Source organism: Orycteropus afer, unplaced genomic scaffold (assembly GCF_000298275.1).
Source record: "Orycteropus afer afer isolate SDZICR_OR568_19922 unplaced genomic scaffold, OryAfe1.0 scaffold00274, whole genome shotgun sequence".
NCBI lineage: Eukaryota > Metazoa > Chordata > Mammalia > Tubulidentata > Orycteropodidae > Orycteropus > Orycteropus afer.
The window spans coordinates 3,347,061-3,373,013 of NW_006921861.1; positions in this window are offsets into that span (position 1 = coordinate 3,347,061).

Sequence of the window (25,953 nt, forward strand, 5' to 3'; positions counted from 1 at the left end):
CTCCTTGGAAGGAAGGTTGGGCAATCTACTTCCGTACTGAAACTGCCTTGGAAACACAAGTAGGGGTCACTATGAGTCGGGTCCGACTCAATGGGACATAACAACAACAACAACATTCCATTGTGTGAATGTACCATAATTTGGTTATCCACTCATCTGATGATGGGCATATAGGTTGTTTCCATCTCTGTGCTATAGTGAATTGTGCTGTGATGAACTTAGGTGTCCATATGTCTATTTGTGTCCTGTCTCTCACCTCTTTAGGAAATATTCCTAGTAATGGGATTGCTGGTTCAAATGATACTTCTATTTTCAGTTCTGTTAGGAAATGCCATACCATTTGCCTCAATGGCTATCCCATTTTACAGTCCCACCAGCAGTGTATGAACATTCCAATCTCTTGACAACCTCACCAGCATTTGTTATTTTCTGTCCTGTTGAACTTTGCTGTTATTGCTGGGGTGAGATGATACCTCATTGTTGTTTTGATTTGCATCTCTCTAATGGCTAATGATCATAAACAATTCCTCATATGTTTGCTGGCCACCAGGATATCATCTTTAGTGAAGTGTTTGTTCATGTCCCTTTCCCATTTTTGAATTGGATTGTTTGTATTTTTGGTGATGAAGTGTTGATGTTTTCCATAGATTTTTGAGATAAGCCCTTTGTCAGATATGTCATGGGCAAATATTTTCTCCCAATCTGTAGGTTCTCTTTTCAAACTTTTGATGAAGTCTTTCAGTGCACATAAGAATTTAATTTTTAAAAGATCCAAGTCACCTAGGATCTCTTCAACATCCTGTGCATTCTGGGTTACGCTTGATAGTCTATTTATACCATAAATTTCTAGGTTTGCCCCCATTTTATCTTTGACGAGCTTTATAGTTTGGGGTTTTATATTCAAGTCTTGATCCAACTGGAGCTTGTTTTTGTGTATGAGGTGAGGTATGGGTTGTTTCATTTTTCTGCAGGTGGATATTCTATTTTGCCAGCACCATTTGTTAAAGAGGCTATCTTCCACATTTAATGGGTTTTGGTACTTTGTGAAAGATTAGCTGTCCATAGATAAAACCAAAAAATCCAAATGCACTGCCACAGAGTGGAATCTGACTCATAGCAATCCCTCCTTGGGTTTCTGAGGCTGTATCACTAATGGAAGTAGGTTGCCCAACCTTCCTTCAGAGGAGTGGCTGGTGGGTGGGTCTATTTCTGGGGTTTTTATTCTGTTCCATTGGTCTATCTGTCTATCATTGTACCAATACCACACTGTTTTGACTACTGTGGCTGTATAATAGGTTTTGAGATGGGGGAATGTGAGACCTCCCACTTTGTTCTTCTTCTTCAGTAGTACTCTGCTTATCTGAGGTCTCTTCATTTCCATATGAAGTAATTGGTTTTTCCATATCCTTAAAAAATGTTGATGGTATCTAGATCGGGATTACATTAAATATGTAGATTGCTTTGGGTAGTATTGACAATGTCACAATATTCAGTCTTCCTATCCAAGAACAAGGCAGGTTCTTCCATTTATGTAGATCCCTTCTTGTAGTAGTGTTTTATAGTGTTCTTTGTGTAGGTCTTTTGTGTCTCTGGTAAGATTTTTTCCTAGATATTTTATCTTTTTGGTAGCTATTGTAAATGGTATTGTTTTCTTCATTTCTTCTTCAGAGGCCTCTTTGTTGATGTAGAGGAATCTAACTGATTTTTGCATGCTGACCTTGTATCCTGCCACTTTGCTGAACCTCTCTATGAGTTCCAGTAGTTTTTTCACTGAATCTCTTGGGTTTTATCATGATAAGATCATGTCATCTGCAAACAGAGATAGCTTTATTTCCTCTTTGCCAATTTGAATTATTTTACTTCTCCTTCTTGCCTATTGCCTTGGCTAGGACTTCCAATACAATGTTGAATGGAAGTGGTGATAGAGGGCATACTTGTCTGGTTCCTGTTCATAAAGGGGATGCTTTGAGTTTTTCTCCCTTAACAATAAGGCTGACCATTGGTTTTGCATATATGTCCTTTATTCTGTTGAGGAATTTCCCTTCTATCCCTATTTTGCTGAGAGCTCTGAACAGGAACAGATGTTGGAACTTATCAAATGCCTTTTCTGTGTCATATGATCATATGGTTCTTTTCTTTTGTTTTGCTTATATGGTGAATTACATTGACTTTTTCTGGTATTGAACCATCCTTGCATACCAAGGATGCATCCCACTTGGTCAGGATGTTTTATTGTTTGATATGTTGTTGGATTCTCTTGACTAGGATTTTGTTGAAGATTTTTGCATCTATGTTCATGAGGGATATTGGTTTGTAGTTTTCCTTTTTTAGTGGTGTCTTACCCTGGTTTTAGTATTAGTGTTATGATTGCTTCATAAAATGAATTTGGAAGTATTCTGTGTTTTTCTATGTTCTGGAATAGTTTGGGTAGTATATGTATCAAATCTTCCCTGAATGTTTGGTAAAATTCTCCAGTGAAGCCATGTGGGCCAGGAGTTTTTCTTGTGGGAAATTTTTTTTATGACATTCTCAATTTCTTCTTTGTTATGGTTCTGTTAAAGTATTCTATCTCTGACTGGGATAGTTTATGTAGGTCTTGTGTTTATAGGAACTTGTCCATCTCTTCTAGGTTCTCGAATCTGTTGGAGTGCAGTTCTTCATAATTTACTGTCTATATTTTTTTATTTCAGTTGGTTCTGTTGTGATGTTACCCTTTTCATTTATTATTCTTGTTATTTGCATCTTCTCTTTCTTTCCTTTTATTAGTTTTGCCAGTGGTTTGACAATTTTGTTAACCTTTTTCAAGAACCAGCTTTTTGTTTTATTGATTTTCTTTTTTTGTTGTTGTTTGTTTATTTTCTGTTTTATTTATTTCTGCTCTGATCTTTATTCTTTCCTTGCTTCTGGACACTGTGGGTTTCTTTTGTTCCTCTTTTTCTAATTGTTGGAGTTGTTGAGTTAGAATATTGATTGTATTTCTTTACTCCTTTTTTTGTGTGCATTTATTGCTATAAATTTACCTCTGAGTACTGCTTTCACTGTGTCTCATAGCTTTTGGTAAGATGTATCTTCATTCTCATTTGTTTCTAGGAATTTTTGTATTTCATGCTTCTTTTACCCAGTAGTTTTTGAGCCATGTATTATTCATCTTCCATGTGTTTGATATTTTTTCCTTGATCTTCCTATTATTAATTTCTAATTTTATAGCATTGTGTTTGAAGAAGATGTTTTATAATTTCAATGTTTTTGAATTTATTGAGACTTGTTTTATGTCCTAACATAGGATCTATTCTGGAGAATGATCCATGTGCACTGGAGAAGAATGTGAATTGTACTTTTGTTGGGTGGAGTGCTCTGTATATGTCTATGAGGTTGAGTTGGTTGATTGTGTTGTTGACTTCTTCTGTATCTTTGTTGAGTTTTTTTCTAGTTGATCTGTCCCTTCTTGAAAGTAGTGTGTTAAAGTCTCCTATTACTATTGTAAAAGTGTCTATTTTTTCCTTTCAATTCATTTAATATTTGCTTCATGTCTTTTGCAGCACTTTCATTGGGCACATAGACATTTATAATGGTAATATCTTCTTGGTCAATTGATCTTTTTAACATCATATAATATTCTTCTTTGTTCCTCATGCTATTTTTCACCTTGAAGTCTATTTTATCAGAAATTAATGTTGCCACTCCTGCTCTTTTTTGGTTGCCATTAGCTTGGTGTATATATATTTTTTCTGCCCCTGAATTTTAAATTTGTTTTTATCTCTGTGTCTAAGGTGAGTCTATTGTAGGCAGCATATTGGCGGGTCTTCTTTTCTTATCCAATCTACCAATTTCTTTCCCTTGACTGGAGTATTTAGTCCATTCACATTGAGTGTAATTAGTGATAGGTATGAATTTATTGCTATTTTGTTTTTTTTGTTGTTTTGTTGGTGATTTCCTTGGTCCAAATATTTTACTGTGCTGAGCTCAGTTTTTAAAATCAGGTGTTTCTTCCCTTTTCTTAATTATTATTGGTTTTATGCCTACTAAGCTCATATGTTTTCCTTCTTTCTGGGTTTGCTTAGGGGGATTGTTTATTTTCTCCAAGGTTAGCTTGGAGTGAATTCTTGTCTCTATAATTTTGGAACAATCTGTTCTATAAGGACATTGTTTGTCTTCCTCTCCATTTGGAAGTTTTGTACTTAGAACATTTATTCTCTCTATTTATTTTCTTGCTAGTGCTGTCTGAGATTGACTCCTTTGTTTCTTTGTGTACAATGTTTTATTAGTTGCTTTTGAGCATCCATTTCTGATTTGGTTTTAGTGCTGATGTCAAATGTCCTGATTTTAATTTGTTGTTCTCTGTTGTGGGTCCTCTATTAGAAGGACTTCCTTAAGTATTTCTTATAGGGTTGGTCTGGTTTTCACAAAACCCCTTAATTTCTATCTGTGTGAGAATGTCTAGATCTCACCCTCATATTTGATGGACAATTTTATTGGATACAGAATTCTTGGTTGGAAGTTCATTTCCTTCAGTGTTTTATATAAGCCATCCCATTGCTTTCTTGCCTGCATGGTTTCTGCTGAGTAATCAGAGCTGAGTCTAACTGCTTGTCCATTGTAGGTGACATTTCTTTTTTCCCAGTCTGCTCACAAGTTTCTTTCTTTGTCTTTGGCTTTGGAGAGCTTGGTTTTGATATATGTTGATAACTTTCTTTTGGAATCTATCCTGTGTGGGGTTCTCTGAGCTTCTTGGACAAATATCTTTTATTCTTTCATGATATGGGGGGAATTTTCTGTTAGCAAGTCTTCCAAAATTTTCTCAGTGTTTTTTTTTTTTTTTTTTTTTTTTTTTTTCCTCTTGTTCTGGTATTCCAATGAGGCATATGTTGTTTCTTTTCATGTCATCCCATATAACTCTAAGGTTCTCTTCATTTCTCTTAAATCTTTGTTCTGTTTTTTTTCTTCATACAAGCTGGTGTCAAGGGATTTATCTTCTAGTTGGGACATGTGTTCTTCAGCCAGTTCTAATCTATTCTTTTGTGCTTACACTGCATTGTGTAACTCTTTAATTTTAGTGTTCATCTTCTGGATTTCTAACTGCTGCTTTTGTATGAGATCTGAATGTGTATTGATCTTGTTATTTTGTTCTGAATGGTTTTCTTGAATTATTCCAGGGAACTCTCTGTGTTATCTTTGATTCTGTTTGTGGTTTCCTTGAGCTCTTGTAGAATTCTATAAGCATAGCTTCTAAATTCTTTCTCGGATAATTATATTGTCACTTTGTCATCCATGTTAAATGAGTTTTTAATCTGGGGTTTTATTTGTATTGTCTTTTCTTTTTTTTTTTTTTTTTGTTTGTTTGTTTGTTTGTTTGATTTGTGCTTGCTTATTGTTTCCTAGATATTTTGAAGTTTTTGTCTTCAACTGTTTGTTATGTATTGATTTGTTTCACCTTGATTTTATGTTTAAATATATTTGCAAGGGTGGTGCTCATGTCTTTTTTTATTTATTAATTCAGATGTGTTGGGTTGCTCTACAGTTTTCTTTGTGTTGATGGAATGAATCACTGTAGAGGGTGTGGATGCAGGTCACTCACTGTTCATCATAAATGGGATTTAGAGTTCAGATGAGTAGGTGTTGTGGTGGGTTAATGTGGTTCTTCTATTGGGTGAGGCTGGGGAGAAGGAAAAAAAGAGGATGAATATATAAATAAGTAAATAAATAAATAAAACAAGGCACCACAAGTGAGTCCCTGTTTTCAGCATTTCAGTAATTACTGCTGGTTTTGGGATTCAGTTTTGGGTCTGCTTGGGATGGCTATCAATGCTGACATTTTGTTGTCACTCACAGATCTGTGGTTCAAAATCGGCAAAACCCTAATGATTAGGGGGCTGTTATTTTCCACTTGGGTCAGAAAGCTGCAAAATCCTTGTACCCTGGTCCACTCTGTGCTAAAAAGCTTTCATGGAAGAGCTGTATTCCAACCTTGTGCTGTGAGCTCATCCCAGGGCCCACCTACCTGCGGAGTTTTCTTTCCCCTTTCCACTCTCAAATTAGTGGTGACCTGAGCCACAGGGGTTTCTGTTCTGTTTCTCAGAAATGTTATCCACTTGCTCAGCTCAACTGCCAAAGTTACTGTCAGAAGCTGCTGTTGTGGGTAGTCTGAGTTCCCAAAGCCGCCATTGGTTCTGTGGTGTCCCTTTTATCTTTTAACTTTTTTTTTTTCCTCTGTGGCTATACTGTTCCTATACTGTTAAAGAGTTTGCTGCTTCTTCACCTCTCCATCTCCTATTCTAGCTGGGCAGGTTCATTTACCTTTCCTGGCTGTTTACTCTGCTTTTTTTTTTTTTTCCTCTCTCTCCACTAAATCTGGCTCCCTCTAACTTAATAAGCTGTTGACAGTCCCAGAATTCCTGCTTCATACTGTTGCACTTAGCTTTTCAATAATTAATATGCTAGAGGGAACAAATGTGTGAGCTACAGGTACAATGTCATCTTCCAATCCCCCCTCACCTTTTTTTTAAATTTTGTATTGTGATTTGGGTGAAACTTTACAGAGCAAATTCATTTTCCATACAGCAGTTCATACATATTTTGTCTCTGACATTAACTGCAATTCCCCACAATGTAACAGCTCTCTTCCCAATTCCTCCTTGTAGCTAACTCTTCTGTGTCCTTATTTCCTATGATTTGCTGCTCCCTGAGCTATCTCCCATTGCAAATTCTTCCCTTCTCTCATGATTGATCATTTAAAGGATTATATCTACCTGAAGTAAATGTCCACACAATATCCCTGTCTATTATTTGGCTAGAAGCCACAGGAGTGAGCTCAACTCCAGACCTGAAGGGTAACTAAGGGCCATAGCCTCCAGAGTCTCACAGTGCACTATCAGACCAGTAAACTTTTTTTTTTTTTTAATGATTTTGAGTTTTGTTCCACATTGTTCTCCCACTCTATCCAGAATCTTCTTTACTGATCCCCTTCCAAGTGGTTGACAGTAGTATCTGGGCACCATATAGTTTTTCTGGTCTCATGGTCATATAGTGAGGTTCACATGGTTCACTAGTCTCCTGGACTAACTCTTTCCATGTGTCCTTGGTTTCATTTATTCTTCTTTGCTCTGGATGAAGGGAGACCTATTTTTGTATCTACATGACCACTTGCAAGCTTTTAAGACCCCAGTTGTTACTCACCAAAGTAGGATGTAGAACAAAATTTTTGTGTAGCATGTTATGCTAATTAGGAACTCTGGTGGCATAGTGCCTAAGGCATTTGACTGCTAACCAGAAGGTTAGCAATTCAAACCCACCACCCACTTCTTGGAAGGAAGATGGGGCAATCTAATTTCGTAGTGATATTGCCTCAGAAACCCAAGGAGGGGTCACTCCCCACTTCATAGACATTCCTAATAGCTCAGCCTGCCCACCCATCTATCCAGTTATATACCCATGTTTGCCTTCACTGACAATGTAGTACTGTATGTGCAAATGGTTCCATCTTTATTGTCTGTACTTCCCATGTACCTCTCTATGTCTTCCTTTTCCTCAAAGACACCATGTTGATCACTCATATTTGGTACAGTGTCCTTCTCTTCACCCAAATCAATACTTATTTCTACCTATCTAACAGTGTTTCCTCCCCTGCCCTTCCACCCCTGGTTACCAACAAAGAAAATTTCCTTCCATAGATAAACCTTTCCTTCATTTTTATAATAACAGACTAATATAATATTTGCCCTTCTGTGATTGACTTAGTTCACTCAGCATAATGTCCTCCAAGTTCATCCATGATATGTGGTGTTTTGCAGATTCTAGGTTTTTCTTTAGGGTTGCATAGTATTCCATTGTGTGTATGTACCAAAGTTTGGTTATCCATTCCTCAGTTGATGGACACCTAGGTTGTTTCCATCTTTTGGCTATTGTAAATAGTGCTGCTATGAACATGGGTGTGCATATGTCTGTACTTGTCATGGTTCTCACTTCTTTAGGATATATACCTAGTAATGGAATGGCTGGGTCAAATGGTATTTCTATTTCCAACTTTTTAAGGAGTCACCATACTGCTTTCCACAGTGGCTGTACCATTTTACAGTCCCACCAGCAGTATAGGAGAGTTCAATCCCTCCCCATTCTTGCCAGCATTTGTTATTTTGTGTCTTGTTGAACTTTGCTACTAGTGCTGAGGCAAGATGGTATCTCATTGCTGTTTTGATTTGCATCTCTCTAATGGCTAATGATTATGAGCATTTTTTCATATGTCTGTTGGCTGCCAGAATATCCTCCTTAGTGAAGTATCTATTCATGTCTTCTGCTCATTTTTAATTGGATTATTTATCTTTTTGTTGTTGAGGTGTTGGAGTTTTCTATAAATTCTAGAGATAAGTCCTTTGTTAGATATGTCATTGCCAAATATATTTTTCTGAATCTGTAGGTTCTCTTTTGACTCTTTTGGGGAAGTCTTTGGAAGCACATAAAAATTTAATTTTTTAGAAGGTCCCATTCATCTAGTTTCTCCTCTGCTGTTAGTTTTGGGTTATACTTGATGGTTTATTTATGCCATATATTAGGGCTCCTAAATTTGCCCCTAGTTTTTCCTTGAGGAACTCTATAGTTTTAGGTTTCACATTTAAGTCTTTGATCCATTTGGAGGTAGTTTTTGTGTATGGTGTGAGATACAGATCTTGTTTCATTTTTCTGCAAATGAATATCCAGTTTTGCCGGCACCATTTATTAAACAAACATTCACTTCCCCATTTAATGGATTTCAGCCATTTTTTCAAAGATCAGCTGACCATAGATTGATGGATCTATTTCTGGGTTCTCAATTCTATTCCATTGGTGTATGTGTTTGTCATTATACCAATACCAGGCAGTTTTGACTAGTGTGGCTGTATAGTAGGTTTTGAGATCTGGCAGTGTGAGACCTCCTTCTTTATTCTTCTTCAATAGTGCATTGCTTACCTGAGGTCTCTTTCCTTCCCATATAAAGTTAGTGATTGGTTTTTCCATATCCTTAAAAAATATTGATGGGATCTGGATTAGGATTGCATTGAATGTATAGATTTTGTTGGGTAAAATTGACATTTTCACAATGTTCAATCTTCCTATTCATGAGCATGGCATTTCATATGTTCTTCCATTTATGTAGGTCTCTTATGGTTTCTTGAAGTAGTTTTTTTAATACATTTCTTTGTACAGGTCTTTTGTGTTCCTGGTAAGATTTATTCCCATGTATTTTGCTTTTTTGGTAGCTATTATAAATGGTTTTGATTTCCTTATTTCTTTTTCAGCAATCTCTTCACTGGTGAAGAAAAATTCAACTGATTTTTGGATGTTGATCTTATATACTGTCACAATCTTAAATTTCTCAATTAGTTACAGTAGATTTTTGACTGAGTTTGTTGGGTTTTCTAGGTATAGGATCATATCATCAGCAAATAGGGATAGTTTGACTTCCTCCTTATCAATTTGGATGCCTTTGATTTTCCTTTCTTGCCTTAATGGCCCTGGCTATGATTTCCAGTACAATGTTGAATAGAACTGGTGATAGCAGACATCCTTGTCTGGTTCTTGTCAAGAGGAATGGTTTCAGTCTCTCTCCACTGAGTATAATATTGGCTGTTGGTTTTGCATAGATACCCTTTTATTATGTTGAGGAATGTCCCTTCTATTCCTATTTTGCTGAGAGTTTTGATCAGAAATGGGTGTTGGATTTTATCCATTGCCTTTTCTGCATCAATTTATATGGTCATGTGGTTCTTCTCCTTTGTTTTATTTATTTTGTGGATGATGTTAATTGTTTTTCTAATGTTGAACCATCCTTGCATACCTGATATGAACCTCACTTGGTCATAATGAATATTTTCTTGATATGTTGTTGGTGTCTGTTGGCTAGGATTTTGTTGAATATTTTTGCATCAATATTCATGAGGGATATTGGTCTATACTTTTCCTTTTGAGTGATACCTTTGCCTGGTTTTGGTATCAAGGTTATGCTTGCTACATAAAATGAGTTAGGGAGGATTCCATACTGTTCTATGTCTTGGAATAGTTTGAATAGGAATGGTGTCAGCAGTTCTCTGAATATTTGGTAGAATTCTCCTATGTAACCGTCTGGGCCAGGACATTTTTTTGTTGGTAATTTTTTTATGAACTGTTCAATTTCTTCTTTTGTTATGGATCTATTCAACTTTTCAACATCCGTCTGTGTTAGTTTAGGTAAGTGGTTTGTATCTAGAAATCTGTCCATTTCTTCCAGATTTTCAAATTTGTTGGAGTACAGTTCTTCATAGTATCCTGATATTATCCTTTTTTATGTCAGTTGGTTCTGTTGTGATGTCACCCATGGATAATCATTTTTGCCAGCACCATTTGTTGAAGGGACTGTCTCTTCCCCATTGAATGGATTTTGGCCCTTTGTCAAAGACCAACATAGGTGGATGGATCTATTCTTGAGTTCTCAATTCTGTTCCACTAGTCTATGTGTCTGTCATACCAATATCAGGCTGTTTTGACTACTGTGGATGTATAGCTGGTTCTGAGATATGGGAGTCTGAGAACTCCCACTTTGTTCTTCTTCAGTAGTGTTCTGCTTATCTGAGGTTTCTTTTCTTCCTTTATAAAATTAGTGATTTTTTTTTTTCATATCCTTAAAGAATATTTATGGAATCTGGATTGAGATTGCACTGAATGTATAAATTGCTTTAGGTACTACTGACATTTTTACAATGTTCAATTTTCCTATCCATGAGCATGATATATATTTCCATTTATGCAGATCTCTTATGGTTTCTTGGAGAAATGTTTTGTAGTTTTCTTTGTATATATCTTTTGTGTACCTGGCAAAATTTATTCTCAAGTATTTTATTTTATTTGGCCTCAGAAATGCAAGCAGGGGTCGCTATAAGCTGGGTTCAACTTGACGGCAGTGAGTTTGGTTTGGTATATTATAAATGGTATTGGTTTCTTTATTTTCTTTCCAGCCATCTCTTGGCTTGCTTAGAGGAATCCAACTGATTTTTCTATCTCGATCTCGTATCCTGCTACTAGGAGAAATCTCTCAATTCCAGTTGTTTTCTTGCTGAGTATCCTTTTTTGGGTGTTTCTATGTATAGGATCATATCACCTGCAAATGAGGATAATTTTAATTCTTCCTTACCAATTTGGATGCCTTTTATTTCCCTTTCTTGCCTTATTGCTCTGACTAGGACTTACAATAGAATGTCGAATAGAAGATGGTGATAAAGGGCATCCTTTTCTGGTTCCCATTCACAAGGGGAATGGTTTCAGTCTCTCTCCATTGAATTTAATGTTGACTGTTGATTTTGTATATATGCCATTTATTATATAGAGAAATTTCCCTCCTATTTCACTTATTTTTTTAAATCAGGAATTGGTGTTGGATTTTACCAACTATGTTTTCTGCATTGATTGATATGATCATGTGATTTTTTTTTGCTTAATTTTACTTATGTGATGGATTACATTGATTGTATTTCTATGTTGAATCATCCCTGCTTACCTGATTGAACCCAACTTGGTCATAATGTATGATTTCTTTTTGGATATGTTGTTGGAGTCTACTGGCTAGGATTTTGTTGATGATTTTCACTTTTATATTCATGAGGGATATTGGTCTGTAGTTTTCCTTCATAGTGATGTCTGTGCCTGGTTTTGCCATCAAGGTTATGCTTGTGTTGTAAAATGAATTTTGGAGTATTTCATCCTTTTCTATTTTCTGGAGTAGTTTGAATATGATTGGTGTCACTTTTTCTTTGAATATTTGGTAGAATTCTCCAGTGAAACCATCTGGGCCAGGACTTTCTTGTAGGTAATTTTTTTTTATGGTTTGTTCAATATCTTCTTTTTTATGGGTCTGTTCAAGTTTTCCACCTCAGTCTGTGTTAGTTGAGGTAAGTAGTATATTTCTAGAAATTTGTCAATTTCTTCAAGATTTTCAAATTTCTTGGAGTACAGTCTTCACAGTATCCTGATATTATCTTGTTATTTCTGTTGTGACATTACCCATCTCATTTCTTTTTCATATATATTTTTTTTGTATTCTCTTTCTCTTTTCTTTTGTTATGTTTGCCAGTGGTTTCCCAATTACATTAATCTTCTAGTCTTGGTGATTTTTCCTACTGTCTTTCTACTTTATTTCTTTTATTTCTGCTTGAATCTTTATTATTTCTTTTGCTCTAGTGACTGTAGGTGTTTTTTTTTTTTTCTGCTCTTTTTCTAATTCTTGGAGATGTGTGGTTAAGGTGTTGATTTTGGCTCTTTCTTTTGTTTTTGCTTTGTGCCTTTATTTATTGCTTTAAATTGCCCTTTGCTTTTGCTTTGTCCCAACAATTTTGGTATGTTGTGTTTTCTTTCTCATTTGATTCAAGGAATCTTTTAAATTTCACTTTTTTTCATTTCTTCTATTATCCAGTTGTTTTTAAGGGTGAGGCATTGTGACAGTAAAGGTTTTGTATCAACTTGGCTGGACCATGATTCTGAGTGGTTTAAGCACTTGTGGTGTAGTTATTCCCATGATGAGATCTGATGTACATGCTTTGAGCATCCAATTAGTTGAAAGGGAGTTTCTTTGGTGGTATGGCCTGATCTCTATAGATAGATAGACAGACACACCTATATATCTATTTTAATTGTACAATGTCTATTAATGCCACTCTTGCTCTTTTTTGATTGCCATTTGCTTGATACATCTTTTTACAACCTTTGATTTTTAGTCTATTTTTGTCCTTGTCTCTAAAACATGTCTCTTGTAGATAGTTTATTCTTATCCATTCTGCAACTCTCCATTTCTTGACTGGTGTATTTAATGCATTTGCATTCAAGGTAAATATCAACAAGAATGAATTTGTTGCTATCATTTTTTGTGTGTGTGGTTTTTTTTTTTTTTGTGATGTTGCTGATTTCTTCTGTATAATTTTCTGTGCTGAGCTCATTTTGTTTATGATTCATGTTATCATTTCCTTCATTGTTATTTTACTTTTTGCTAAATATTTGTGCTCATCCTCATTTTACTTTTGATGTGAAGGCTTATCATTTTTCTTTGAAGTTACCCTGTTAATTATAATTTTCTCCCCAAGTTTAGAAAATCTGTTCTATTGCACTTTCTCACCATTTGGAGGTTCTGTACCTACATGATTTATTCTCACTTTTGATTTGTAGTTGTCTTCATTTACCAGTTGACATCTCTAGTACCCTGATTACAGTCTGGTAAGTTCATTTTACTTTGGATAATTTTGTGTGTGTTGGATTCTGAGTTATGTCATCATGTTTGTAAATCATCATTTGTTACTTACTGTTGTTGTTTCTCTGTGCAAAAGACTATCTTTAGGATTCTGTGGTAGTTCAGTTGCTGTGTCAACTTGGCTGGGCCTGGTTGAGTGGCTGGGAAGCTGGATGTAGTATTCAGCATGATGAGACTGGCAATCAACTCCATGGTGGAATCTACTGTGAGCCTTAAGGAATGTTGTCTGCTTCCTATATATAAGCAGAAGCCTTGGGGAATGGTCTCTAGCTTATGGCACACTTGGACCCTGCATGTAGCTTTGTCATTGCTCAGCAGTCTGCCATGCTCTGCCAATCTTGGGACTTACAATGGACTTGAGTTAATGGCCTGCCGTGTGGTTTGGTAACATCGGGACTATGCCATTTTATTTGTCAACCTTGGGCTTGTTAGTCTCAGCAGCCAGTGACTGCCTGAGTGAAAAAATGCCTCTAGCTTTAATGGGCCAGGAGCAAGAGGCAGAGCTGAAGCCCAAGGTCAAAGAGGTTTCACCCAGCCCCTAGAGCCTGGCACTTGGGACTTGGACTTTTAGCCTCCAGAACTGTAGGAGAATAAACTCCTGTTTGTTAAGGCCATCCCATTTGTGGTATATTCCTGTCAGAGGGGCACTAGGTAACCAGAACAGATTCTAATAAGTTTGTTCTGGTTTTAAAAAATTCCCTTAATTTCTATTTATCTGGAAATATTCTAATTTCACTATCATATTTAAGGGACAGTTTTGCTGAGTATATAATTCTTGATTGGATTTTTTTCTTTCAGAGGTTATATATATCATCCCATTGCCTTCTCATCTGTATGGTTTCTGCTAAGAAATTCAAGCTTAGTCTTATTGGTTGCCCTTTGTAGGTAACTTTTCATTTTTCCAATGCTGCTTTCAGGATTCTTTCTTTTTCTTTGGTTTTGGTGAGATGGATTATGATATGTTTTGGTAATTTTCTTTTGGGCTCTATCCTGTCTAGTGATTGTTGAATTTCTTCAATGGATATATTCTGGTCTTTCATCATATAAGGTAAATTCTCTTCTGACAAATCTTTGGCTATTTTCTCTGTGGTTTTGTCTCTTCCTGTTCTGGAATTCTGATTACACATAAGTTATTCCTCTTGATGGTATCCCACATGAATTTAGGCTTTCTCCATTTTGTTTTAATCTTTTTTTTTTTTTTTTTTCTGATCAATCCCTTAACAAGATAGTATTGAGATATTTGTCTTCAATCTAACTAATTCTGTCTTCCATTGATTTAATTCTACTATTTTGCCCATTTAATGTGTTATCTATTTCTGAAGTTTTAGAATTAATCTTCAGGATTTCTATTTGTAGATTTTGTATAATTTCTAATTGTTCATTTGCTTTGTCAGTTTGTTCTTGTATTTTCCTAAATTGTTCTGGAATTTCATCTGTGTTTTCCTTAATTTTATCAGTGTTTTCCTTGATCTATCTCTCAATCCACTGAAGGTACCGAAATCTAATTCTTTTGAATTTCTTTTCAGGGAGTTCCAATACAGTTTATTCCTCAGGGATGTTTTCTGGATATGGTCCTTTGTTTCTATTACTTTATCTTGCTTCTTTGTGTGGACTGTGATGGTCTCTGAGACAATGTAAAGTCATTGTATTTATAGTTAATTGGTGCTTGTATGTTGGTGTGATTCACCCATGATTATTTTTCCCTGTGTTTGTTTTGATATAACTGACTAAGCAAGATATTTTGGTCCTCTATTTTCTACTTGGTAGCATTTATGCACTCACCTCCTGTCTCCTGGTGGGTGTGATAGAGAATGAGAGTGTGTACACAGACCTTTGTTAGCTGTTCATGAAGATCAGTGAAGGATGAGTTGGGCTGTTATTAGCCATTGTATTATTATTGGTCAGTTGGTACAGATGCAAGAAGTGGCCCTCACTCAGTAGATGGGATTGCAGGAGGTGCTGGTATGATTGGGTCACATGGACACTATTGCCATCTCCCATACAGTTAGACCAAAAAAAAAAAAAAAAATCAGAAAACCACCAAAAAATAAAAAGAAGAGGACAAAAAATACAAAATGTATAAACAAATGGGAACAATTGCAAAAAAGTAATGGTAAGGCAATAATTGAGAAGAAATATTTAAAGAAAGACTTTTAAAAGGCAAAATAAATATAAATACAAAAAGGAAAAAATCTCACAATATCTGGGGATGGAGGATAAGAGAAAAGAGCTAGAGTAAAAGAATAATAAAGAAAAAATGAGAAAATTACAAACCACAAAAAAAAGAATGAAACAAATCAAGAGAAAGAAAAAGATGGGACCCAGGAAAAGGGAAGTGGAAAAAAAAAAAAAAAAAAAAAAAACCTGCAAGTTCACTTACTGAGCAAGAGCCATTACCTCCTTCTCCACCAATGGGCCAAAAAAAAAAACCCAAAAAGAGAGAGAGAGAAGGAAATAAAGAAAGAAAAAGGAAATAAAAGAATAATTTTAAAACTAAGAAACAAAACACCAAAGTAGGGGGCTAGGCAGGGCACCCAGACTCTGTCAGGGCACACAGACTGGGATGGAATTCCTACGACTTCAGAAGGTGTATGGAGGTGGGGGATGGCCACAACTCTGTTAACCAAGAAGATGTGGGGTATAAGAGTAACAAGGGGAATATTGCACCTTCCCAGTCGTCAGCCTCCATGCAGTACCTTGTGCTGTCCTTGGCAAGTGGAGCCTGTTCTTAGGTCACTGGTATCAGAATGCCTCTTCCAAATGTCCCAAATGGCCACAGTGCTTGCAAATATTCAAAATGACTGCAGCCTCTGGACAGTTGAAAGTCACAGATCAGTTTGTCTCCTAATTTGCTGTTTTCCTTTCTAGTTGTCAGCTGCCAGTGCAGTTGTCCATGCAGTCCCTGGTGAGCAAGGCCAATTTTTAGGTTGTTGCTCTGATTGTAACACCACTTTTAAATATTAAAACTGGCTGTGCCATCAGGATAGCTGACAGTCTGTATCTCCATTTGTCTAAATCTCTGTTTTCATTCAGGTTTTTCTACTAGCTGGTATTCAATCCACTTCTTTATCCTTCCCTTGAAAATCCAGAGCTCCAGGATTATCTTCTGTATTTGTGTCAATTTGTTTCTTGTTACTTTGTTGAAGAGGATTTGTGTAGCTTGTCTACCTATTATACCATCTTGCTGGAAGTTCCCATAATAACCTTTTTCCTTGTCATTCTGGCCCTGTGTCCCCATCACTGCTGTCATTACCCAGCAGCTTGGATGATACCAGGGATTGGGAGAGATTTTGGAATAGATTGGGCCCCCACAAAGCCAAAGAAGCCCTTTCTTATCTTGTTGATGGGAGAAAAAGGTATGTCAGCAGAGGGCCAGAATCCACTCCCCCCATGATTGGGTCTGGATTCTTCTAGTTGTGCTTTTGGTGAGTATACTTAAAGAATTTGTGCTTGATTTCTCTAATACCATTCATTTGTCCATCCATCCATCCATCCATCCATCCATCAGTCTATCCATCCATCCATCCATTCATCCAAATATCCAATGTACATTTCCTGGGCACCATTCTAGTTCATATTATATGGCAGGTGCAGTGGTTTGAGTTGAAAGATTCTTTACCTCTCTCCCTTTAGGGAGCTCATAGATATGTACACACTAGAATACATTATAATTCTATGAAGCAGAAATAAATGTTACAAACAGCTATGAACAAAATGCTATTGGTATTGGTTTGGGAGTGGGAGGAAAAAGGAAGGCTCAGTAGAAAAGAAGGTTTGAGTTGGCTCTCAAACTGAGATGGAGCTAGAGTGCGGCATAGCAGGACTCTATGACTGTATCTGGGATTAATTTGGTGATTGTGGGTGAAGAGAGCTAACATGGCTGGGACAGCACTGCCGCAAGGATAGATAAGAGTCAGTGTCTCTGATTAAACACTCCTATTCGGTGAAGGTTATGCTGAATATTTCTATATATCAATAGCATATATTTTAGGATAGTTAGGCCATATTGTCCCTTTTGTAACTATTGCTGTTGCAGCCCATGAAAGAAGCCCTGGAATATAGATCTATAAAAAAAAAAAAAAAAAAAAAAAAAGCCAAACTCATTCCCATCAAATCAATTCCAACTCATAGTGACTCCTATTGGTTTTTGAGCTGGTAAATCTTTATGAAATAGATTGCCCCATCTTCCTTCTATGGAGAGGCTGGTCAGTTTGAACTGCCAACCTTCTGGTTAGCAGTCAAATTCCTTAGACACTGAGCCATCAGAGTCATATATATATGTGTGTGTGTGTGTGTGTGTACATATGTGTGTGTATACATGTGTGTGTGTGTGTATACACACACACACATATACATGAGAATGTGCATGGTCGTGTTCTAATAAAACTTAATTACGGACCCTAATATTTGAATTTCATATTATGAAATATCTTTCTTTAGAGTTTTCCAAGTTCTTAAAAATACAAAACTCATTCTTAGCTCATACAAAAATGGCTTGAAAAACAGACCCTCCTGAGAAGTTTATTAAGCCAAGAGCTATCTGGGCCCTCTTGCCAAATATTCTGAACAGGAGATCCTGGTGAGGGTGAGCAATCTTGATACCTACTCATCTCTTCAGGAAAGCTGACCCATATCTGACCATTGAAAACTACTGTGGCTGGTGGCAGAGAGTCATCAGAAGGTTCTAGACAAGGAAGTAATATGGCCTTTGGTTTAGGGAAGGCTCCCTAAATGCAGTGTGAAGAGTAGACTAGAGAAGCCTGACTAGGAACCCCATTAGAACCCCATTAGATGACTGTGACCAGGGACATCACAGGAGTCATATGTACATATATCACAGTTTGAGAGGAAAAACTGATGAACTGGGAGGACAGATTTATGAGAGGGAATATGAAATAGCTTGTGGGATTGGGGAGATGGGAACACTGGGGAGCAACAGGTTTGAAGTGAAGATGCTGAGCTCAGTTTGGAATGTGTTGAATATAGACAAGTCTGTGGTAAAGCATGTAACCAGAAGTTGTATTAGTTTCATAGGACAACTGTAGCAAAGTACAACAAGTTGGGTTACTCAAAACAGTGGCAGTTCTGTAGGTCAGAAGTCTGAAATCAGGATACTGGTAGGTCTATACAGTCACTGAAGGTTTTAGGGGTAGATCCCTCCTTATCTCTTTTAGTTTATGGTAACCGCAGGTGTTCCTTTGCTTGCTGCAGCATCAACCCAATCTCTGTGACTCTTCTTTTCTTACAAATACACCACTCACATTGAAGTAGAGCCCATCCTACTTCAATATTTCGTACATTAACTTACAACATCAGCAAAGATGCTATTTCCAAATAAGTTCCCATTCATGGGTACTGGGGGTTAGATTTTGAGCATATATTTTTTGGGGGACAGAAATAAACTCATAACAGTGGCCTTGAATGGCACGATGAAATTCGGGATTGACTCTATAGCCACATAATAGGGGAAGAGCTTGGGACAAGATGGAGCCATGGGAATCTAGACAAGGGTAGGCAGACAGACCAGTCCCCACACTGCCACATTCAGCATGGCAGCACAGGTCATGAAACAGAGTAACACGAAAGGATTAAAAGTTTAAGAGAAACAGGGGCCAAGCAGACGCTCTGTGTATTCTATGAGACCGACCCCTGATGCATCTGTTCTGCTTTATTTATACATAAACACATGATTACATCATTATTCTTGGTATTTCCTTAATACAATCTAGAATTTTCTACAATACAATCCAGTATTTTCTACAATACAATCCAGTATTTTCTACAAAGTTAAAATTTTACTCTTTCCTGTACCCTGAGGTGATGGATGATTAGTTGGTTTAATATCTTTTACAGGAATAGTGAATGATGACTAAAATATGTCATGCTAAAGCATAATATGATTGTTAAGGTAAATGATTCTCAGATTTCAGATGATTACTAAGTTGCATTATTCTTAAAATATGAAATGGTTACTAAGGTATAAAATGTTCATCAAGATAATTAATATACTTTACTGGAACAATGTTTATCAACCTATTTTACTGGAAAAATACTTTGCACTAAACACACAAAGTTCAGGCCAAGTAAGAATTCAACCATAAGAGAGGCCTTGCCTTCTCTTAGCTGCTGTTAGAACATGAACCTTGCAGCCATGTCCTTTTGAAAATATTTTTCTTGGTCTCCAACAGCACACCCAGAGGTGGGAAGTGGGGGAAGAGCCGGGGACGAGACAGAGCCATGGGAATCCAGACAAGGAGAAGCAGACAGGATCCACATCCAAGAGGCAGGAAGAGGGGTATGATAGTTGGAGCTGTGTGTCAACTTGGCTGGACCCCAGTTCTGTGTAGGTTCCCATGATGGGATTGGATGATTGTGTTCTGAGTGGCCAGTCTGTACAAAGGCAGTTTCCCTAGGGGTGTGGCCTAGTTCCTGGATATACAGGGACATCCTGGGAAGAGAGACATTCTTGTGTGGATTGGGATTCTGTTGTGCTGCTTACAACTGTCCGTGAGTGAACAGTCCACCTTTTGGCCTGCAGATCTTGGATTCATCATTCATTGGAGTCAACAGCCGGTGTACTGCCTACCAGCCTTGAGCTTCTTGACCCCTGTGGGGAAAAGCCTCCAGCCTGATGTTTGTTCCAGGGACTTTGGACTTGCCAGCTTCCATATGTTTGTGAACCATTTTTCCTAAAAGAAATTTCTCTCTCTCTCTTTATATATATATAAGCTTTGCTGGTTTTTGTTTCTCTAGAGAACCCAGTCTAACACATTTGGCACTGGGAGTGGTTCTAGAGAGACAAAATCATAAGAATGGGCTTCCTAGATTGGTTCTCCAGTTTGATTAATTTTGATGACACTAGCAACTCTAAGTCTGCTAGTAAAGAGGGCCCTACTAATCCATGGTGTGAGGTGGCAAAATTAATACATGAAATAACACCACCAACAGATCAAGTATTTGTGAGAAGTGACACTCTGGGTGATTGGATATTTGATACTTTTCTGAAATTTTGTCTGAATAAGGAGTATAAGGAAGCTGGTTGGTTGGTCCTACTTACACTGGATAAATTGGTGAAAGAGCGAGATGAGCTCAAAACTGCTGAGTGTCAGCTTAAGCGCCACATAAAAGATCTCAGTGCTTCCAGCTGTGCTCTGAAAGGAAGCCTTATAGCTTCTACTAACAGAGATGATATTGCTGAAAACCAAACCCAGAGTCTTATTGTAAGGGTGGCTGAATTACTGCACAAGCTAAATTGCCAATCCCGGACAGTGTCTGCCATTAAAATGAGGGCATTGATTGGAAAAAAATGGGATCCTGAAACCTGGAGAGGGGACATATGGACAGATAATCAGGAAGATCAGGATATGGAGCCTATAAATTCTGTTGAATCCCTCCCATCTGAACGGATTATTGTAAAACCATTATCCCCTCCCCCTCAGTTTGATGGGATTAACTCAACTGTTCCTGATGGGTCATTGAGGCAGAGGCCATGGAAGACATTCCTGAATGCTCTCAGGAACTGCTTCAAACACCCATTGTTGCTGCGAGATCCATAACTAAAATCAAGTCCAAGCGAGCCCCAAGAGGTGAAATACAAAGTGTGACTGAGGAAGTGATACGCTATACCTGAAAAGACCTACTTGATTTTGCTAACATGTACAGACAGAAACTTGGAGAATATGTATGGGAATGGCTACTGAAGGTATGGGATAATGGTGCAAGGAATGTAACATTGCATCAGTCTGACTTATTGATTTAGGCCCACTAAGTATGGATTCTTCATTCAATGTCTCAGCTCAAGAGGATAGAAAGGATCTAATCGTTTATTTGGTTGGCTTACTGAGGCATGGATTATGCAGTGGCCTACCTTAAGTCAAGTTGAAGTACCAGACCTGCCTTGGTTTAATGTAGAAGAAGGTAGCCAGAGGTTTAGGGAAACTGGCCTGTTAGAATGGATTTATCAGATTAGACACCTAGAGCCAGAAATGGAGAGTCCAGAAAACATGCCTTTCACCAGTACCGTTAGGAATAAATTTGTGAAGGGAGCTCCAGCATCCTTGAAAACTGCTGTGATTCTATTTTATGTAAACCTGATTTGACAGTGGGAACTGCCCTAATTGAACTAAGACACTTAAATATGATGGGGCTGATTGGACCCTGTGGTAGTAGAGGCCAAGTGGCAGCAGTTAATCGATAAAGGCAAGGTGAGCATGGTTACCATAATGGACAGTAGAGTCGTAACACTAATCAGAATAGTCTGACTAGTGTGGAATTATGGCATTGGCTACTTGCTCATGGTGTTCCTAGTAGTGAAATACATGGCAAGCCTAATAAATATTTACTTGATCTGTATAGACAACCTTCCTCGGAAGGAAGGTTGGGCAATCCTACTTCCGTAGTGATACTGCCTCAGAAACCCAAGGAAAGGTCGCTATGAGTCGGGGCCGACTCGATGGCACATAACAAGAACAACAACAAGTATAGACAGAAGAATTCTAGGTCATGTAAAGCAACCTAGATTGAATCGCCAGAACACAGAGTCATGACCTCTCAATCAATTTCCAGACTTGAGTCAGTTTACAGACCTACAGCCCCTTGAATGAAGGGGAGGCCAGGTCCCTTTCAGGAAGGACCCCACTATATTGCCAAAAATCTATAATGTCAGTCTCTCTTCTAGCCTTCCCCAAAGGGATCTGAGGCCATTTATGAGAGTGACTCTTCATTGGGGAAAAGGAAATAATGAGGCTTTTCAGGGATTACTGGACACTGGCTCTGAATTGACACTAATTCCAGGAGACCCGAAGCATCATTGTGGCCCAACAGTCAGAGTGGGGGCATACGAAGGTCAAGTTATTGATGGAGTCTAGCTAAGTTGGGTCTCACGGTGGGTCCAGTGGGTCCCCAAACCCATCCTGTAGTGATTTCCCCAGTGCCAGAATGCATAATTGGAATAGATATACTCAGCAATTGGCAGAATTCCCACATTCGCTCTCTGACATGTGGAATAAGGGTTATTATGGTAGGAAATCCAAGTAGAAGCCATTAGAACTGCCTCTACCTACAAAAATAGTAAACCAAAAGCAGTACCTCATCCCTGGAGGGGTTGCAGAGATTACTGCCACCATCAAGGAATTGAGAGATGCAGAGGTGGTGATTCCCACCACATATTCATTTAATTCACCTATTTGGCCTGTTCAAAAAACATGTGGATCTTGGAGAATGACAGTAGATTATCATAAACTTAATCAGGTGGTGACTCCAATTGCAGCTGCTGTTCCTGATGTGGTTTCATTGCTTGAGCAAATTAGTACATTTCCTGGTACTTGGTATGCAGCTATTGATATGGTCAATGCCTTTTTCTCAACGCCAATTTCAAAAGACCATCAGAAGCAGTTTGCATTCAGCTTTCAAGGCCAACAGTAGACTTTCCTAAGGGATATATCAATTCCCTGGCACTATGCTATAATTTAGTCTGTAGGGATCTTGATCGCCTTTCCCTTCCACTAGACATCTCACTGGTCCATTATATTGATGATATTATGCTGATTGGATCTAGTAAAGAAGAACTATTGATGACTCTAGACTTATTGGTGAGACATATGCATGCTAGAAGTTGGGAAATTAACCCAACAAAAATTCAGGCACCTTTCACCTCAATGAATTTTCTAAGGGTCCAATGGTGTGGGGCATGTTGAGATATTCCTACTAAAGTCAAGGATAAGTTATTGTATCTGGCTTCCCCCACAACTAAAAAGAAGGCACAATGTCTGGTGGGCCACTTTGGATTTTGGAGGCAACATATCCCTCATTTGGGTGTGTTGCTGCAGCCTATTTATCAAGTGACTCGGAAAGCTGCTAGTTTTGAGTGGGGCCAGAACAACAGAAGGCTCTGCAACAGGTTCAGGCTGCCATGAAGGCTGCTCTGCCACTTGGGCCATATGATCCAGCTAATCCAATGGTGCTTGAAGTATATGTAGTAGATAGAGATGCTGCTTGGAGCCTTTGGCAGGTCCCTATTGGGGAACCGCAATGCAGACCCTTGGAGTTTTGGAGCAAAGCCCTGCCATCCTATGCAGATAACTACTCTCCTTTTGAGAAACAGCTTTTGGCTTGTTACTGGGCTTTAGTAGAGACTGAATACCTAATCATGGGCCACCAAGTTACCATGAGGCTTGAGCTACCCATCATGAACTGGGTATTGTCTGACCCACAGAGTCATAAAGTTGGACGTGCACAGCAGCACTTCATCATTAAATGGAAGTGGAATATCAGAGATCAGACTCGAGCAGAACCTGAAGGCACAAGTAAGTTGCATGAGGAAGTGGCCCAAATGCCTATGATCTACACTCCAGTCACATTACCTTCCCTCTCCCACTCTGCACCTATGGCCTCATGGGGAGTTCTTTATGATCAGTTGACTGAGGAAGAGAAAACTCGTGCCTGGTTTACAGATGGTTCTGCGCGATATACAGGCACCACTCAAAAGTGGACAGCAGCGGCACTGCAGCCCCTTTCTGGGACTTCCTTAAAGGATAGTGGTGAAGGGAATTCCTCCCAATGGGCAGAACTTTGAGCCATGCATATGGCTGTTCACTTTGCATGGAACAAGAAATGGCCAGATATGTGATTATATACAGATTTGTAGGCTGTGGCTTAGCTTGATGGTCTGGGACTTGGAAGAAGCATGATTGGAAAATTGGTGACAAGGATGTATGGGGAAGAGGTATGTGGATAGATCTCTCTGAATGGGCCAAAGAAGTAAAGGTTTTTGTGTCTCATGTGAATGCCCACCAAAAAGTGACCTTGGCAGAAGAGAACTTTAACAATCAGTTGGATAGGATGACATGTTCAGTGGAAACCAGCCGTCCTTTTTCCTCAGATACTTCTGTCATTGCTCAATGGGCTCATGAAAAAAAGTGGCCATGGTGGCAGGGATGGAGTTTGTGAATGGGCTCAGTAGCATGGACTCCCACTTAACAAGGCTGATTTGGCTACCACCTCTGCTGAGTGCCAAATCTGCCAACAGCAGAGATCAACACTGAGTGCGTGATATGGAACCATTCCTCAGGGTGATCAGCCAGCAACCTGGTGGCAGGTTGATTACAGTGGACTACTTCCATCGTGGAAAAGACAGCATTTTGTTCTTACTGGAATAGATACTTATTCTGGATATAGATTCCCCTTCCCTGCATGCAATGCTTCTGCTAATACTACCATCCATGGACTTACAGAATGCCTTATCCACCATCATAGCATCCCACACAGCATTGCTTTGGATCAAGGGACTCATTTAACAGCACATGAAGTGCAGCAATGGGCTTATGCTCATGGAATTCACTGGTCTTACCATGTTTCCCATCATCCTGTAGCAGCTGGTTTGATAGAACGATGGAATGGACTCTTAAAAACACAAATACAGTGCTAGCTAGGTGACAATACCTTGAAGGGTTGGGGCAATATTCTCCAGGAAGCTTTATATGCTGTAAACCACTGTCCTATATATGGTTCTGTTTCTCTAATAGCCAGGATTCATGGGTCCAGGAACAAAGGGGTGGGAACAAGAGTGGTACTACTCACTATTACCCCTAGTGATCCACTTGAAAAATTTTTGCTTCCTTTCCCTGTTACCCTATGATCTGCGGGTCTGGAGATCTTAGTCCCAAAGGGAGGAACACTCCCACCTGGAGACACAATACTGATTGCATTGAACTGGAAATTAAAAATGTCTCCCAGCTTCCTCATGCCTCTGGATCTACAGACAAAGAAGGGCATTACTGTACTATCTAGTGTGATAGATCCTGATTACTAAGGAGAAATTGTGTTGGCTTTACATAATGGAGGTAAAGAAGAATATGTCTGGAATACAAGAGATTCTTTAGAATGTCTCTTAGTACTTCCATGCCCTGTGATTAAAATCAATGGAAAATTACAGCAACCCAATTCTGATATGACTGCTAATGGCCCAGACCTTTCAGGAATGAAGGCTTGGGTCACCCCACCAGGCAAAGAACCATGACCAGCTGAGGTGCTTGCTGAGGGCAAGGGAAATACATAATAGGTGGTGGAAGAAGGTAGTTCTGAATATCAGCTATGACCACGTGACCAGCTGCAAAAAGGAGGACTGTGATTGTTATATTTCTTCATTTCATATGTGCATCAAATATTTTTGTTTCCTTCTGTTATGAACTGTGAAATGTAAATAAGGTTAATACATTTTGTTGTATGTGTGTTAGTGTATCATGTTAGGCACAAATATAACTCTATAATTGTCCTTATTTAGAGATTATATATGGTTAAGAAGATGTGTACAACTGCCAAGTTGACAAGGGGTGGACTGTGATAGTTGGAGCTGTGTATCAACTTGGCTGGATCCCAGTTCTGTGTGGCTATTCCCATGATAGGATCGGATGACTGTGTTCTCAGTGGCCAATCTGTTCAAGGGGAGTTTTCCTAGGGGTGTGGCCTGCTTCCAGGATATCCAGGGACATCCTGGGAAGAGAGACATTCTTGTGTGTATCGGGATTCTGTCGTGTTGCCTACAACTTGTCCATGAGTGAGCAGTCCATTGTTTGGCCTGGAGATCTTGGATTCATCATTCATTGGAGTCAACAGCCGGTGTACTGCCTGCCAGCCTTGAGCTTCTTGGCCCCTGTGGGGAAAAGCATCCAGCCTGACGTTTGCTGGCTTCTATACATTTGTGAGCCATTTTCCTA